The 17,409-nt window shown below is 41.8% G+C and overlaps 1 long non-coding RNA gene across 1 annotated transcript; it reads left to right on the forward strand.

Moving 5' to 3' along the window:
- The first annotated feature begins 3,426 nt into the window (after positions 1–3,426).
- On the forward strand, positions 3,427–11,615 carry LOC104095085 (uncharacterized). The gene is made up of 2 exons (XR_686057.4): positions 3,427–4,265; positions 11,275–11,615. It is a non-coding gene; the product is annotated as an uncharacterized lncRNA (long non-coding RNA).
- The last annotated feature ends 5,794 nt before the right edge of the window (positions 11,616–17,409 follow it).

The raw sequence follows: 17,409 nt of genomic DNA on the forward strand, positions 1-17,409 counted from the left end.
GCGATAATAATAAAGTATGCTGCAGGCGGGCAGCCCCGATCCACACTCATCCTCACCAATCAAGCCCTCGGGCATTCCAGTAAAACAGGGCATTCGACCCAAAATATTTATATGCATCAAAATAGAGTCATAAAGCTGAGTTATGCGGTAAACAAATATAAACATGACTGATTATAGATTTTCAGTCGAAAACGGTGAGAGGATGATAAGAAACAGCCCCTAAGGGTCCAAACAGCATTGGCGCAAGGCCCAAACATGGCATTCAGCCCAATTTACTGAAATTCTTTCTAAAACATATAAGTATCAAATGGTTTCAACAAAGTATGCAACTTTACAGTTGCTACGGGGCGGACCAAGTCACAAATCCCCAACAGTGCACGCCCACACGCCCGTCACCTAGCATGTGTGTCACTAAAAAAAGTAGAATGATACAAAATCCGGGGTTTCATACCCTCATGACTAGATTTACAATCGTTACTTACCTCAAACCGGTTAAAACTCTACCCCGCAATGCTCTTGCCTCTGGACTCGGCCCGCAAATGCTCCAAATCTATTCACAATCAGTATAATACCATCAATATATGCTAATGGAATGAATTTCACAAGAAAAGCTTCAAAATTAGACCAAAACCCAAAATTGGCTCAAAATTCGCCTGTGGGGCCCACGTCTCGGAACCCGACAAAAGTTACAAAATCCGAAAGCCCATTCAACCACGAGTCTACCCATACCAATTTTACCAAAATCCGACCTCAACTCAACCCTCAAATCTACAAATCTAATTTCCAAATTTCTAAGTTTCAATCTCTGATTTACGCCTCAAAATCATGTAATCTAGTCGGATTACTCGATGGTAATTCAATATTATGGAGTAGAAATGATCACAAGGGACTTACCTCAAGTTTTCCTTGAAAATATATCAAAAATCGCCTCTCCCCAAGCTTCAATTTGTCAAAAATGGCAAATGGGACGATTTCCCTGTTTTTGTAATTCTGCCCAGACATCCTCGATTCTGCCTCGATCTTGGCCCTCGATCTTGGCCTTCGATCGAGGTCCTCGATCCTGCCCCTCGATCCGGAGCTCGATCGTGCCTTCGATCGTGGCCCTAGACTCTGTGCTCGATCTGGGCTTCGATCGTGGCCCTCGACCCTGAGCTCGATCGTGTCTTCGATCGTGGCCCTTGACTCTGTACTCGATCATGGCTTCGATCGTGGCCCTCGACCTTGAGCTCGATCTGGGCTTCGATCGTGGCCCTCGACCCTGAGCTCGATCTGGGCTCAATTTCTGGACAGAAGCAATTTTCAATAGAAGGAAATGCAGCAGCTGTTCTAGTTCAATTTTTGATCCGTTAACCATCCGAAACTCACCCGAGGCCCTCGGGACCTCAACCAAATATACCAACAAGTCCTAAAATATCATACGAACTTAGTCGAATCCTCAAATCACCTCAAACAATGCTAAAACCATGAATTACACCCCAATTCAAGCCTAATGAACTTTGAACTTTCTAATTTCTACAAACAACTCCGGAACCTATCAAATCACGTCCGATTGACCTCAAATTTTGCACACAAGTCCTAAATGACATAACAGAGGTATTCCAATTTTTAGAATCAGATTCCTACTTGGATATCAAAAAGCCAACCCCCAGTCAAACTTCTCAAAAATAAAACTTTCGGCATTTCAAGCCTAATTCCTCTACGGACTTCCAAATAATATTTCGGACACGCTCCTAAGCCCAAAATTACCATACGGAGCTATTGGAATCATCAAAATTTAAATCCAAGGTCGTTTATATATAGGTCCATATCCGGTCCACTTTTTTAACTTAAATTTTTTAATTATGAGACTAAGTGTCTCATTTCACCCCGAGTTCCTTCCGGACTCGAACCAACTAACCCGATATAACATAATATAGTTGAATAACACAAAAAGAAGTAGGAATGGGGAAAATATGGTTATAACTCTCGAAACGACCGGTCGGGTCGTTACATGTATTAGGTTCAGTATGGCTCGAGAGTTGGAGGCAGATACTCTATATCGGTAGGAGGTAATGATTGCTTGGTGGTTAAAGGGTATGTGGGGCCATGAGAGAGATAATAGGGAGGACAAAAGGCCTTGTGGTACAAGAGGATTTAGTGGTGGTCACGCTGCAGCTACAACCCATCATGGTATGGGCTACGTGAGTTGTCCAGTTCATTCAGCACTTTCAGCTTCTAGTGGTGCTCCGATTGTTTTGAGGTCTCAGGTTGCATACTTTGCTCAGCCACTTTCTAGTGCACCTCATGCACGGGGTGCCTTCAGCGGTCAGCCCAACCGACCAGGCCCAAGCCATTCCCAGCCTCCATGCCCACTGAGAGCTTCCTTTGAGTGTGGCGATACCCGCCACATGGTCAGAGACTGCCCCAGACTCAGGAGGGGTGCACCTTCTTAGACTACTCATGCTCCATAAATTCAGTCAGGTCCGTAGACTTCTCAGGCCATGATTGATGTCCTTGTTGCCGCTCCACCCGCATAGCCAGCTAGGGGTGGGGGATAGGCGGGTAGAGGTGACCCTAGAGGGGAAAGCCATGCCAGATTCTATGCTTTTTTTGGGTAGGATAGAGACAGTTTCTTCAGACTTACTTAATACAAGTATGGTTTCGGTTTGCCATAGAGATGCATCAGTCTTATTTAATCCGGGATCCACTTATTCATATGTGTCATCTTACTTTGTTTTATATTTGGATGCATCTCGTGATTCTTTGAGTTCTCCTATTTATGTTTTCACGCCTGTGGGAGATTCTATCGTTGTGGACCGCGTGTATCGGTCGTTTTTATTTGTTATTGGTGGTTTTGAGACCAGAGTTGATCTATTATTACTTAGTGTGAGCACCTAATTTTTGACCATACTTGAGATTTTTCAACACTTTTTAGTATGTAAATAATTTTAAGTTTAATATACATATTTTAGCCTTTATTTCATTTTTAGTAAGTTTTATTTAAGAAAATTAAAAATCAAATTTTTTTTTATATGTTCTTGATTTTAAAGTATTTAGCTAGTATTTTTATTTTACACTCTTAAAATAAAAATAAAAATATTAAATAAAGCAAGAACCAATAAGTCATTTGCATGTGACAAGATTCTTCCAAATCTTTTCCTAATCTTTTATAACAAAGTCACTTGCTCTCCTTAAAAAATCACATAGCACTCTTTTTCTTGGACAAGAATTAATTCACACTCACCAGTACACTTAAAAATACACAGTGCACGTTAGAAATAGGCTCACAAATACTGATCAACATATGGAGAAAGATTCCCTCAACAATGCATGACTCACGTCCTTATCCACAAGGCACCTTCTGAGAATTTGCTCTCCAATTCACACTCTTAAGCACTCTCACTCCCCTATATAAACACACACAAAAAAAGGGGACACATTGAGAGGGGACGGGCAAAAAAGGAAGCTTTCTTCTTCTTCCTCACAATTTCATCAAATAAAACTTCAAATCCCTCACCAAACTCCAGTGAAAATAAGTCCAAAAGGCAGCAAAAACCTGCTGCAAATAGCCCCTAAAAATACAGCACCTTTACTCCCACAAAACGCTATGGAAATCATCATCAAACAACCATAACTGCTGCCCCAAAAATAGCCCTTAAAGCTCCATGAGAACGCAGCAAAATCAGCACCATTAAAGCACCAAAAGGACCTCAAATCGGCCGCCGAACCAGCTACAAAACCAGCACCAAACAGTCCCCAAAACACCATGTAAAGCAGCCATTAACCACCCCAAACTCCTGCTGAAATTCAGCTCCAAACCCAGCTGAAAAACAGCCCTTCGAAACCAGCAAAGCAGCTGCGAAAATGACTCCATAACACAACCATGAAACTCCTCAAAATTCCACCTGATACCAACGTGAAAATCAGCTTGGAAAACTCAGCTGAAATCTGCCATTGAAATGCACCAAAATCAGCCTCCGAAACACCTCAAATCCACCCCAAAACGCAGCCATTAAAGCTGCTCAAAACCACTCAAAAACGAGCAAAAAGGGACCTGAAACAGTAGCTCAAATCGCTGCTAATTCTACCATGAAACAGTACCAAAATACTACCAGAATTCCAGCCGAACAATCCTTGGAACACAAGTTTTAAGTCGAGTTTGAGGTTGCGGACGAGGTCGTGGTTCGTTAGCTCCGGTCGAGTCCATCTGAAATTCAGTATATCGGAGAGTTTGTAAAAGACTAGGTTTGGAGGCTCTTTGTTCTGTTTGTTCAGATTCGTCTGAGGTTCATTCTTCTTTACAGTTTTCGCTCCTAATACATTTTTTATTGTCAGTTTTCTTCTGATATTTGCTGCTTTGTCCTATTAGTTGCTTGAGTTAGTGTTTCGCTGATTTTTTTCGCTGTGCTTTTGTGGAAAGTTCAATGCATTGGTTTATCCTATTTTTATGATTGTTTGGATTATAATTATATGGGTGTAGCTTGGTGAACAAATTAAAAAGTGTTGATGGGTCATGAGCTTTTAGCTTTTATAAAAACGGGAAAGCTCTGCTTGGGACTAGCTATTGTAATAAAATTATTTCATTAAGTGGGCAGGGGAATTTGCTTCTCTTTCAAGGATAATTGGTCATATTGGAGAGTGGACCTTTTAAGTATAATTTAATGGAGTCTAGATATAGCTGCTCCGTTTGCACTTAGTTTGCTGGCCCATTCACAAATTGGTTGGCCCAATTATTGTAAATATATAAGATGTTCTTTTCTTTAACTACTACATGGGCCAACTATCAATGAAATTCATAACATCTTCCCCACGATTTTACTTCGATAACTTCGTGCCTCGCAATAATATCAAAGGAGAGAATGAATAATAAACACCGTTAGAGTGCTTTAGGTGCACTTTTAATTTATTATCGTGATTGTGTACATGTTCGCGTGACATGATTACGATTCCCAAAATAAATCAAAGTACGCGTTCGCGCGACTTTGGCCAAATAATCTTAATAATAATAAAATGTTATTAATTGTGTATACGTACGCGTGACATGATTTTCGCGCACCAAATAAAACAGATTTACACACATGTGATCCGTTTCCAAGATAAATTCATAAAGCGCCATAATTAAAAGCGGTAAAAGGTAAAACGTGCATAGGTTCTAAAAATACTTAATTAAACAATTTAATTAAGCCAGGTATGATTAAAAGCGACCGTGCTAAAACTACGGAACTCGGGAATGCCTAACACCTTCTCCCGGGTTAACAGAATTCCTTACTCGGTCTTTTATTTTTCGCAGACTTTAAACATAGTTAAATTTCCTCGATTTGGGATTTAAAATAAACCGGTGACTTGGGACACCATAAAGTATTCCAAGTGGCGACTCTGAAATAAAATAAATAATCCCATTTCGAAATCGGTGATTGTCATGCTAAGACCGTGACGCTGGCTATGCCAGGTGTGATGTTTATCTAGCCTTTGTGAGGGATGTCAGTGCTGATCCTCCTACCGTTGAGTCAGTTCCGGTAGTGAGAGACTTTCCTGATGTATTTTCAGTAGATTTTCCAAGCATGTCGCCCGATAGCGATATCGATTTTGGTATTGACTTGTTGCTGGATACTCAGCTCATTTCTATTCCATCATATCGTATGGCCCCAGCGGAGCTGAAGGAGCTAAAGGAGCAGTTGCAAGAGTTACTTGATAAGGGATTCATTCAGCCTAGTGTGTTGCCGTTGGGTGCTCCGGTCTTGTTTGTGAAGAAGAAGGATGGTTCTATACTCATGTGCATTGATTATCGTCAGTTGGACAAGGTTACAGTGAAGAATAAGTATCCATTGCCACGTATTAATGACCTATTTGATAAGCTACAGGGTGCAAGGGTGTTCTCCAAGATTGATTTGCGGTCAGGTTATCATCAGCTGAAGATTCAGGATCCAGATATTCCAGAGACTGCCTTTAGGACTCAGTATGGTCACTACGAGTTCCTCGTGATGTCGTTTGGGCTGACCAATACCCCACCAACATTTATGCACCTGATGAATAGTGTATTCCAGCCTTATCTTGATTCATTTGTCATTGTGTTTATTAACGACATCTTGGTGTACTCCCGCAGCCGGGAAGATCATGAGCAACACTTGAGGATCGTGCTCCAGACCTAGGTCATGTGGTGTCGAGTGAAGGGATCAAGGTAGATTCGAAGAATATTGAAGCAATGCAGATTTGGACTAGACCATCTTCAGCTATATAGATCCGGAGTTTTCTTGGTTTGGCCGGGTATTATCTTTGTTTCGTAGAGGGTTGCTCATTTATTGCTGCACCTATGACGAGATTGACCCAGAAGGGTTCTCCTTTCAGATGGGCCGAGGAGTGTGAGGCGAGTTTTCAAAAGCTCAAGACTGCTTTGACTACAACCCAATGTTAGTGTTGCCTACGGGCTCCGGATCCTATACTGTGTATTGTAATGCGTCACATGCTGGCCTTGGCGCGGTGTTAATGCGAGACGGTAGGGTGATTGCCTACACATGTCGACATGTGAAGACCCATGAGAAGAATTGCCCAGTCCGCGACTTGGAGTTGGAAGCCATTGTTCATGCATTGAAGATCTATATGCATTATTTGTACGGTGTCCATTGCGAGGTCTTTACCTACCGCCGGAGTTTGCACCATCTATTCAAATAGAAAGATCTTAACTTGCGGTATCGAAGGTGGTTAGAGTTACTTAAGGACTATTAAATCACCATTCTATATCATCCCGGGAAGGCTAATATGGTGTCCGATGCCTTGAGTCGAAAGACGGAGAGTTTGGGTAGTTTAGCATATCTACCGGTAGCAGAGAGGCCATTAGCATTGGAGGTTCAGGCTTTAGCCAACCAGTTTATTAGATTGGATGTTTCGGATCCTAGTCGAGTCCTTGCCTGGGTGGTTTCTCGTTCTTCTCTATATGTCCGTATTAGAGAGTATCAGTATGACGACCCCCACTTGCTTGTCCTCAAGGACACGGTTCAGCATGGCGATGCCAATGAGGTTACTATTGAGGATGACAGTGTATTACGGATACAGGGCTAGTTATGTGTGCCCAATGTGGATGGTTTGCGTGAGTTGATTCTTCAGGAGGCCTACAGTTCACGGTACTTCATTCATCCGGGTGCCGTTAAGATATATCAGGACTTGAGGCAACACTATTGGTGGAGGAGGATGAAGAAGGACATAGTGAAGTATATAGCTCGGTGCCTAAATTATTAGCAGGTGAAGTATGAGCAATAACGACCGGGTGATTTGCTTCAGCGGCTTGAGATTCCTGAGTGGAATGGGAGCGTGTCACCATGGACTTCGTTGTTAGACTTCCATGGACTTAGAAGAAGTTTGACGCGGTATGGATGATTGTGGGCAAGTTGACCAAGTCGGCTCATTTCATTCCGGTAGTGACTACCTATTCTTTAGAGTAGCTGGCTCAGATCTACATTCACGAGATTGTTCGACTTCATGGCATACCAGTATCCATCATTTCTAACCGGGGTACACAGTTCACATCGCATTTCTGGAAAGCTGTACAGTGTGAGCTAGGCACATGGGTTGAGTTGAGTACAACATTTCATCCTCAGGCAGACAGACATTCCGAGCGCACTGTTTAGATATTGGATGATATGGTCAGCGCCTGTGTTATGGATTTTGGGGGTGCTTGGGATTAGTTCTTGCCACTTGCGGAGTTTGCCTACAACAACAGCTACCAGTCGAGTATTCAGATGGCTCCGTATGAGGCTCTATATGGGAGATGATGCCGTTCTCCAGTTGGGTGGTTTGAGCCAGAAAAGGCTAAATTAATAGGCATGGATCTGGTTTGAGATGCTTTGGAGAAGGTCAAGATGATCCAGGATTGGTTTTGTACAACCCAATCTAGATAGAATAGTTATGCAGATCGGAAGGTTCGCGATGTTGAATTCATGGTTGGAAAGTGAGTCTTGCTCCGGGTTTCACCCATGAAGGGTGTGGTGAGGTTCGGAAATAAGGGCACGTTGAGCCCTAGGTATATCGGACATTTTGAGATTCTTGAGAGGACCGGAGAGGTGGCCTACAAGCTTGACTTGCCACCTAGTTTATCTGCGGTTCATCCGATGTTCCATGTATCTATGCTCCAGAAGTATTATGGTGATCCGTCTCATGTTTTAGACTTTAGCACAGTCCAATTGGATGAGGATTTGACTTATATTGAGGAGCTAGTGGTGATCTTGGACAGACATGTCTGGAAGTTGAGATCAAAGGATATTGCTTTAGTGAAGGTTCAATAGAGAGGTCATGCAGTCGAGGAAGTGACCTGGGAGACCGAGCACAACATGTAGAGTCGTTATCCTTATCCATTCACCGCTTTAGGTATGTCCTTATGCACGTTCGAGGACGTTTTCATGCTTTACACATGTGTGTTTATGCTTTTATGACTTGCGGGGTTGGTTAGTTTCGTTCCGCGAAGTTTTCAGGTTGATTTGGATCCTTGATTCTTGACTTAGAAGTTTAAATTTGAAATTGTTGACCAAACTTTGACTTTTCTGAAAACGATCCCGGAATTATGTTTTTATGACTCCGATAACTTCGTATTGTGATTTCGGACTTGGGCGTAGATTTTGGAAGTCCGTAGGTTGATTTGTCGAAATTTGGCAATTAAAAGTTGAAAAGCTTGACCATAGGTTGACTTTTAGCTATCGAGCCCAGAATTTAATTTTGGGACTTGGAATAGGTCCGGTATGGTATTTAGAACTTGTCTGCAAAATTTGGTTGAGTTTGGAGTTGTTTTGATATAATTCAGACGCTTAGTTGTAATTCTAGAAGTTCTTGAAAATTTCTTTGAACATCATGCGTTTTAGTGTTTGATTCGTAGTTTTAGATGTTATTTTTGATTTTTTATTGTGCGAGTGAGTTCGTATGATATTTTTATACTTGTGTGGATGTTTGGTTTGGAGCCCTGAGGGCTCAGATGAGTTTCAGACATGTTTTAGAGTCCTTTGGACTGAAAATGGCAAGCATTTGGTGTCTGGTGCTCTGGTGTCGCAAATGCAAACACCAAGTTCTCATTTGCAAAGGCGACATGTGAGTGGCAGTTGTCGTAAATGTTACCTCCCCTTCGCATTTGCGAAGCTATCAGAAATTGGATAGTGTTTGCAATTGCGAACAATTGTTCGCCTTTGCGATATTTCCCAGTTCGCAATTGCGAAGACTTAATCGCAATTGCGATGTATGCTGAGTCTGTGAGGGTTCGCAAATACGAGCCCTGATATGCAATTGCGAGGGTTCACAAATGCGAACCCTATGTCGCAAATTCGACATCTCCCGCTGGTTAAAGGGCTGGGACACAGTATTTTTGAACTCATTCTCACATTTTTGAACCCTAGACTCGGTAGGAGGCGATTTGGAGAGAGAGTTTTCACCTACAAACCCTGAGTAAGTGATTTTAATCTATTTCTAATCATATTCCATCAATATATCTTAGATTTTAACATCAAAATCCTGTGAATCAAAGTGAAAATTTGTGAAACTTTGTTAGGTTTTTGAAAAATAAGAAATTAAGTTTTGAGAGTCGATTTGGACTCGGATTTTGAAACTAATCACATATATGAACTCGTGAGGTCATGGGTAGACGAAATCTGCCATTGGACTCGAGTTTTGACCGGGCGGGCCCTGGGTTGACCTTTGTTGACTTTTTGGGAAAAGTGTAAAGATCTTAACTTTATCTATTGCAATTGAATTCTGTAGCATTATTTGATGATATTGAGTCGATTTTATTTAGATTTGAGCCGTGCGGAGGCGAACTTTAAGGGAAAAGCTATTTTCGAGTGTTGAATTAGCCTAGTTGAGGTAAGTGTCTTGCCTAAATTTGTGTGGGAGAAACTACACCTTATAATTGGTATTGTTTGCTTTTATTGTGCTAAGTGAAATCCGTGTACGCAAAGTGATGAGTGGGTACACAGGTTGTACGTGGTATTTGACCGGTTTAGGCTACTTAGACTATTTTCATGCTTTAATCGAAATGGCATATCATGTTCTAAATTCTCATAGTCAATTTATCCTTAATTGTGTTAGACTATCCTTACATGCCTTAATTGACTTGTTTAGAACTTGTTCTACATCCTACTTGCTAAATTGCTCCCATGCTTTAGTTGAACTTGTTGCCTCTTTTATTGGTACATTCTATCTCTTCATTGTTAATCATCATTATTTGGAATTATTGTTCGTGTTATCTCTTTCCTTATTGATTTTTCGTTACTTGAAGTAATTGTTCATGTTATCCCTTTACTTGTTGATTTCCATTATTTGAGACTCATTGTGAAATATTATCTCTTTTATTGTGAGTTAGTCTTATCTAATACCGTGGTTATACATTATTTCACTCATTGTTAAGTTATTTGGTTTTGAAGTTGTGAAAGTCGTTAATACGTTGAGGCGATGTTGGTTATTGTTGAAACATCTATCTTATTGAGCATTTTTTCATTCATTCATTGTTGTTGATATTCTTGTATACATTGTGGTGGATCCATGGGCTATTGTTGTGGAATCATTGGTATTGTTGTGGTTTCTAGCAAGTTGTGATATATGGGCACTTGTGGTGCAAATTATTATTGTGATATGATATTGACGCGCATGTGACGGTATAAGGTTTGGGGTTAATGTGCATCCGACGGTATAAGGTGGGACTTATGTGTGTGTGTTGCTTGTAGGGGAGCTACGTGAAGCCATGTGGCATCATAAGGTGGGCTAAAGTGCGTGCAACTATTTGGGGAAAACTGTTTTCAAAAACCTATTTCAAATGTAAGGCTCACGCGACGGTATAAGGAATGATTGTAATTGAAATTGAGTAATGTGAATACGAGGCAGTACCTCAGTTGTGATTCTTGATTATACGAGGCGGTACCTTGGTTTTAATTTTATTATACCCCAGGCGGTACCTCGTTGTGATTCTTGCTGTTTATTTCATGTTGCAAAGTGTTTTGGTGGGAATATTTTTTGTTGTTTCATTCTTTTATTATTCTAGGAGTTGTTGTCTGTACATGATCATTGTAGCCCCTTTAGTTGCTTCTTTTATGCTGTTTCCATTGTTGATTTCCAGTAGTAGTTCATGCTATTATCTTGTTTCGTATCACTTGTTTCTTCACTTTCCATTACATATATGTATTACATTTTTATACTATTTATTTATATCCTAGTATGTGTCTTGACCTGACCTCGTCACTACTCTACTGAGGTTAGGTTTGATACTTACTGGATACCGTTGTGTTGTACTCATACTACGCTTCTGCATATTTTTTTGTGCTGATCCAGGTGCATCTGCTCGTGCCGGTCGTTAGAGATTACCTACTAGCTTCCTTTTTTGGAGACTTCAAGGTATGCCTGCTCGCCATCCGCAGGCCTCAGAGTCACCTTCCCTTATTCTCAGTTACTGCTGTATTTTCTCTCAAACAATGATGTATCAGATATTTTAGTTTATTCAATAGTGCTTATGACTCTGTTCCACAGTTCTTAGGGATTGTATGGTTGAGATTTTGCTTTTCAGAAGTTTTATGAGTTTATCAAACTGGGTTTAAGTATTTTGTTATATACAATTGTTCAATTGTTATCAAATATTAGGCTTACCTAGTCATAGAGACTAGGTGCCATCACGACATCCTATGGAGGGAAGTTGGGGTCGTGACATCAAGATCCTTTCTCAATACCTCACAACATAAATTCATGTTCCTGACACATGCCAAATGTCCAAACCAAGCACCAAAATGAAAATCGGGTGCCTACGCTCATAGTGACACGACCCAATTTCCCTTATAGGCCGTAATGGCGCCCAACGTAGTCGCTAGGCAAGCCAACGGTGAATTAGCCGTGTATTTATTCTTTTTATAAATTTCAAAGTAGTTAATTTTTATTTATTAAATAAGTGAGAAGTGGAAAATTTAATAAAGTAAAGCGAAAATTAATGAAAGAGCAAATGCAATGAAATAAATGCTCAAAAGCCATAAAGTCTACTAGCAAGTTTACAAGACCCGGTGTCACAAGTGTATGGGCAACTAGTAGAATATACAAATCACTAAGTTGCTGTCTGAAATAGAGTAGACAGAAAGTAAATATAAAATATAGACTCTGGGTGCTGCAGAACAGACTTAGAAAGCAGCTCACTACTAAGCCTCGAGGTAACGGGGGTGCATGCCTGAATGGACACTAGATGCACATGCCTCAAATCCTACACGATTAGTGCAGAAGTGTAGCGTGAGTACATAAACAACATGTATCCAGTAAGTATCCATTCTAACCTCGAAGAAATAGTGACGAAGGGTCGACATTGACACTTACTATGGGCCAATAATAAAATACAGAAATGCTAAATAGGCATGGAATATGTGAATAATAAAAATAACTCAATAGCATGCAGTGAATAAATGATTCTTTAACTGATAGTAAATTCCAAAACCCCGTTCTAACACATACTAGTTCCAAATCAACTTCGGTCATTAAGTAAATTATAACCTCTCAAGCCATAATATAATGTCAAGTGAAATCGGGCTCTAAGTATTATCACGCACGATTTATGCCGAGGTCGTACAACCCGATCCAAAATACTGTGTGCACTGTCGATGGTCGAACGGCACAAACCATAGATGTATCTATTATACTGCCGAAATGAATGACCCGCTCCCATGAGAGTACAAAAGTTTACCTCGCTTGCGAAAGTACTTGCGACGCGAGAGTACATGAATTTCTCAGAGTTATTATGTATTCCTCAATTCTTCCCAAAAATAAGAAATCTAAATTGGAAGTTTTCAACTTTAAAATCTCTAGTCTCAGCTCTATTTAAGATAATTAATATGCATGACAAGCATGACAGTACAATTAAATCATGATGTGAATCTAAGACTACCCGGACATCTCATGGAATATAGCCGCGTGCGGACTCTCTTCACCTAGTGCGTACGTAGCTCCCCACACAAGTAATACACAACAAAAATACACCTAAGAGGATGAGTTCCCTCTTACAAGGTTAGGCAAGAGACTTACCTCGTTCTCAAGCTCACTTGCGGTCCACTAGTCCGCTCTAAAAGCCCCAAGTCGATGCCGAACAATTCGAAACTAGTCAAATATTACATAATTTAATCAATATATACTCAAAACTCCATTATTTAGCTATTAGAGTAGTTACCCAACCCTAATTGGGAGATTCTTAAAATTCGCCCCCAGGCTCACGTGCCCGAATTCCGGAAATTTTCGAAGATAAATATTACCCATAGCCTCACGAACTCAAATATATAATTTTTATTTAATTCCATAACCAAATTTCGTGGTTAAATCCCATTTCTATCAAAACCCTAGGTTCTTCACAAATCTCACAAGTTTTCACAATCTTCCCATGTTTAATCTACCTAAAACCCCATAATTAACTTAAAAATGGGTGGGAGTTACTTACCTTAGGATATTGATGAGAATCTCCCCTTAAATGTGTTCTCAAAATTGCCCAAGACCAAATGAAATGTGAGGGAAAATGGCCTAAGTCTCGGATTAAAAACCCTCACTGCCCAGCGACTCCCGCACCTACGACCACTTGATCACATCTGCGGAACCGCAAGTGCGGTCAAAAAGGTTGCACCAGTGATCCCCCACTACCTCCAGCTTCCTCGCTTCTGCGGATGGAGAGGCACTTGTGTGGTACCGCTTCTGTGGACTCCCTTCGCTTCTGGGTATTCCTACCGCTTCTGCGACCCACAACCGGCTAGCCCAAGTCCGTATCTGCGGAGCCTCGATCGCTTCTGCGGGTGCACAGATGCGGAATAACCCTCACACCTATGGCCACCCAGCTCCAGCCTTAGGTCCTCTTCTGCGACCACTGGTCCGCTTCGGCGAGGTCGCACCTGCAGCCAAAATCTCGTAGGTGCGAAGGCACCAGAACTGAAGCACCAACAGTTCCCCCAAGCCATTTCCGAGTCCGAGTCTGATTCTAATCCGTTTCACACACGGGGCCCCGGGACCCCATCCAATCAGACTCATACATCCAACAACATGATACAGACCCGCTCACATGATCAAAACACCAAAATAACATCTAGAATTAAGAATTGGACACCAAAACGCATGAATTCTACATGAAACTCAAAAACTTCTAAAAACACTTCCGCGCGTCCGATTTCTATCAAATCAACTCGGAATGACGTAAAATTTTGCATGCAAGTCATAAATCACCATACAGAACTACTCCCAGGCTCGAAATCCCAAATGGACCTCGATAACACAAAAACCTACTCTAAACCAAACTTAAAGAACTTGAAAACCTTCAATGTGCAAACTTCTAATATTAAGCGCCAAAATGCTCCCGGGTTATTCAAAACCCGATCCGAATATATGCCCAAGTCCAAAATCATCATAGGAACCTATTGCGACCGTCAAATACCGGTTCCAAGGCCGTTTACTTAAAACGTTTACTCAAGGCAAACTTAACCATTTTAAGCCAATATTAAGGAACTAAGTATTCTGATTTCAACCCGAACCCTTCCAAACCCGAACTAACCATCCCCGCAAGTTATAAAATAGTAAAAACACATAAGAGGAGTCTTAATTAGGGGATCAGGAATCTAGAAAGCCTAACAACCGGTCGGGTCGTTACATTCTCCACCTCTTAAACAAACGTTCATCCTCGAACGGGTCTAGTATCGTACCTGGAGTGCCGAATAAGTATGGATATATGCTCCGCATGTCCTTCTCGGTCTCCCAAGTTGCCTCTTCGACTAGTTGACCTCTCCACTGAACCTTTACCGCAGAAATCTTCTTGGACCTCAATTGGCGAACCTGCATGTCAACAATGGCAACTGGCTCCTCCTCATAACCCAGGCTCTCATCTAGCTAAAGCTGTAGTCTAACACATGCGACCTATCAGCATGATACTTCCGAATCATAGACACATGAAAATCCAGATGAACTCCCAATAGATTGGGAGGCAAAGCAAGCTCATAAGCAACCTCCCCAACTCGCCTTAATATCTCAAATGGGCATATAAACCTTGGGTTCAACTTGCCCTTCTTCCTGAACCTCATTATTCCCTTCATCAGCGAGACTTTCAAGAGAACCTTCTCGCCCACCATAAATGATAAATCACGCGCCTTCTAATCCACGTAACCTTTCTGTCTAGACTGTGTTGTGCAAAGTCGCTTCTGAATCAACATTTCCTTTTCCAAAGCATCCTTCACAAAATCAGTACCATATAACTTAGCCTCGCCGGGCTCAAACTATCCGATCAGCGAACGACATCGCTGTCCATATAAAGCCTCAAATAGAGCCATCTCGATGCTGGACTGATAACTATTGTTGTAAGAGAACTTGGCCAAAGACAAAAATCGATCCCACTGCTCTCCGAAGTCAATCACACATGCTCTGAGCATATCCTCCAAGATCTAAACCGTCTGCTCTGGCTGCCTGTCGGTCTGCTGATGAAAGGCTGTGCTGAGCTCTACCCGGGTCCTCAACTCATTCTGTACTGCCCTCCAGAAATGCGAAGTAAACTGGGGGCCTCTATCTGATATGAAGGAAACATGCACACCATGCAACCGAACAATCTCCTGAATGTAAATCTGGGCCAATCTCTTTGAAGAATACATAGTCACAACGGGAATGAAGTATGCCGACTTGGTCAACCTATCGACAATGACCCAAACTGAATCAAACTTCCTCAAAGTCCACAGCAACCCAACCACGAAGTCCATAGTAATGCGGTCCCATTTCCACTCAGGTATAACCATTTGCTAGAGTAGGCCACCTGGCCTCTGATGCTCATACTTAACCTGCTAGAAATTTAGGCACCTTACTACATATTCAACTATGTCCTTCTTCATCCGCTGCCACTAAAATGCTGCCTCAGATCGCGATACATCTTCGTAGCACATGTATGAATAGAATACCGAGAACTGTGTGCCTCTTCTAGAATCTCCTCCATCAATCCGTCAACATTAGGAATACATAGACGACCTAGGAGTTGCAGAACACCATCCTCATCAATAACAACCTCCTTGGCACCACCTTGTAGTACCGTCTCTCTAAGAACCAACAAGTGTGGATCGTCGTACTGACGAGCCTTAATCTGCTCGAATAATGAAGACTGAGTGACGACGCATGCAAGAACTTGCCTGGGCTCGGAAATATCCAACCTCACAAGTCTGTTAGCCAAGGACTAAATGTCCAGCGCTAATGGTCTCTCATCTGCTGAAATGAATACCAAACTACCCATACTCGCCGCCTTTCTGTTCAAGGCATCCGCTACCACATTCGCCTTGCCTGGATGATAAAAGATGGTAATATCATAATATTTTAGTAACTCTAGCCACCTGCGCTGCCTTAAACTGAGATCCCTCTACTTGAACAAATGCTGCAAGCTGCGATGATCTGTGTAAACCTCACAGGACACCCCATAAAGATAATGCCTCCAGATCTTAAGAGCATGAACTATCGCGACCAACTCCAAATCATGCATGGGGTAATTCTTCTCGTGGGGCTTCAACTTACGTGAAGCATATGCAATAACTCACCCTCCTGCATCAATACACAACCTATGCCAACTTGTGAAGCGTCGCAATACACAATATACATTCCTGAACCGGAAGGCAACACTAACACCGGTGCTGAAGTCAAGGAGGTCTTGAGCTTCTGAAAGCTCGCCTCACATTCGTCGAACCATAGGAAAGGAGCACCCTTCTTGGTCAATCTAGTCAAAGGTGCTGTAATGGATGAGAAGCCCTCCACAAACCGACTATAATAACCTGCTAACCCTAAGAAGCTCCTGATCTCGTTCGCTGTGGTAGGACGAGGCCAACTCTAAACTGCCTTGATCTTCTTGGGATCTACCTTAATACCCCCGCCTGATACAACATGCCCCAAGAATGCCACAGAATCCAACTAGAACTCACACTTGGAGAACTTAACATATAGCTTCTGTTTTCGCAAGGTCTGAAGCACCACTCTCAAATGCTGCTCGTGCTCCTCCATGTTACATGAGTAGATTAATATGTCATCAATGAAGACAATGACAAACAAGTCAATATATGGCCGGAACACCCGATTCATCAAGTCCATAAATGCCGCCAGGGCGTTAGTCAAACTGAAGGACATCACTAGAAACTCATAGTGGCCATATCTAGTTCGGAAAGCCGTCTTCGGAACATCCGAATCATGAATATTCAATTGATGATACCCCATTCTCAAGTCAATCTTAGAGAACACCTTTGCACCCTGCAACTGGTCAAACAAAGCATCAATACGCGGCAACAAGTACTTTTTCTTAATGGTAACTTTGTTCAACTGGCAGTAATCGATGCACATTCTCATAGTCCCATCTTTCTTCTTCACAAACAACACAGGTGCACCGCAAGGCGACACACACGGTTTGATGAACTCCTTTGCTATCAACTCCTCAAGCTGCTCTTTCAACTCCTT

Source organism: Nicotiana tomentosiformis, chromosome 1 (assembly GCF_000390325.3).
Source record: "Nicotiana tomentosiformis chromosome 1, ASM39032v3, whole genome shotgun sequence".
Classification (NCBI taxonomy): Eukaryota; Viridiplantae; Streptophyta; class Magnoliopsida; order Solanales; family Solanaceae; genus Nicotiana; species Nicotiana tomentosiformis.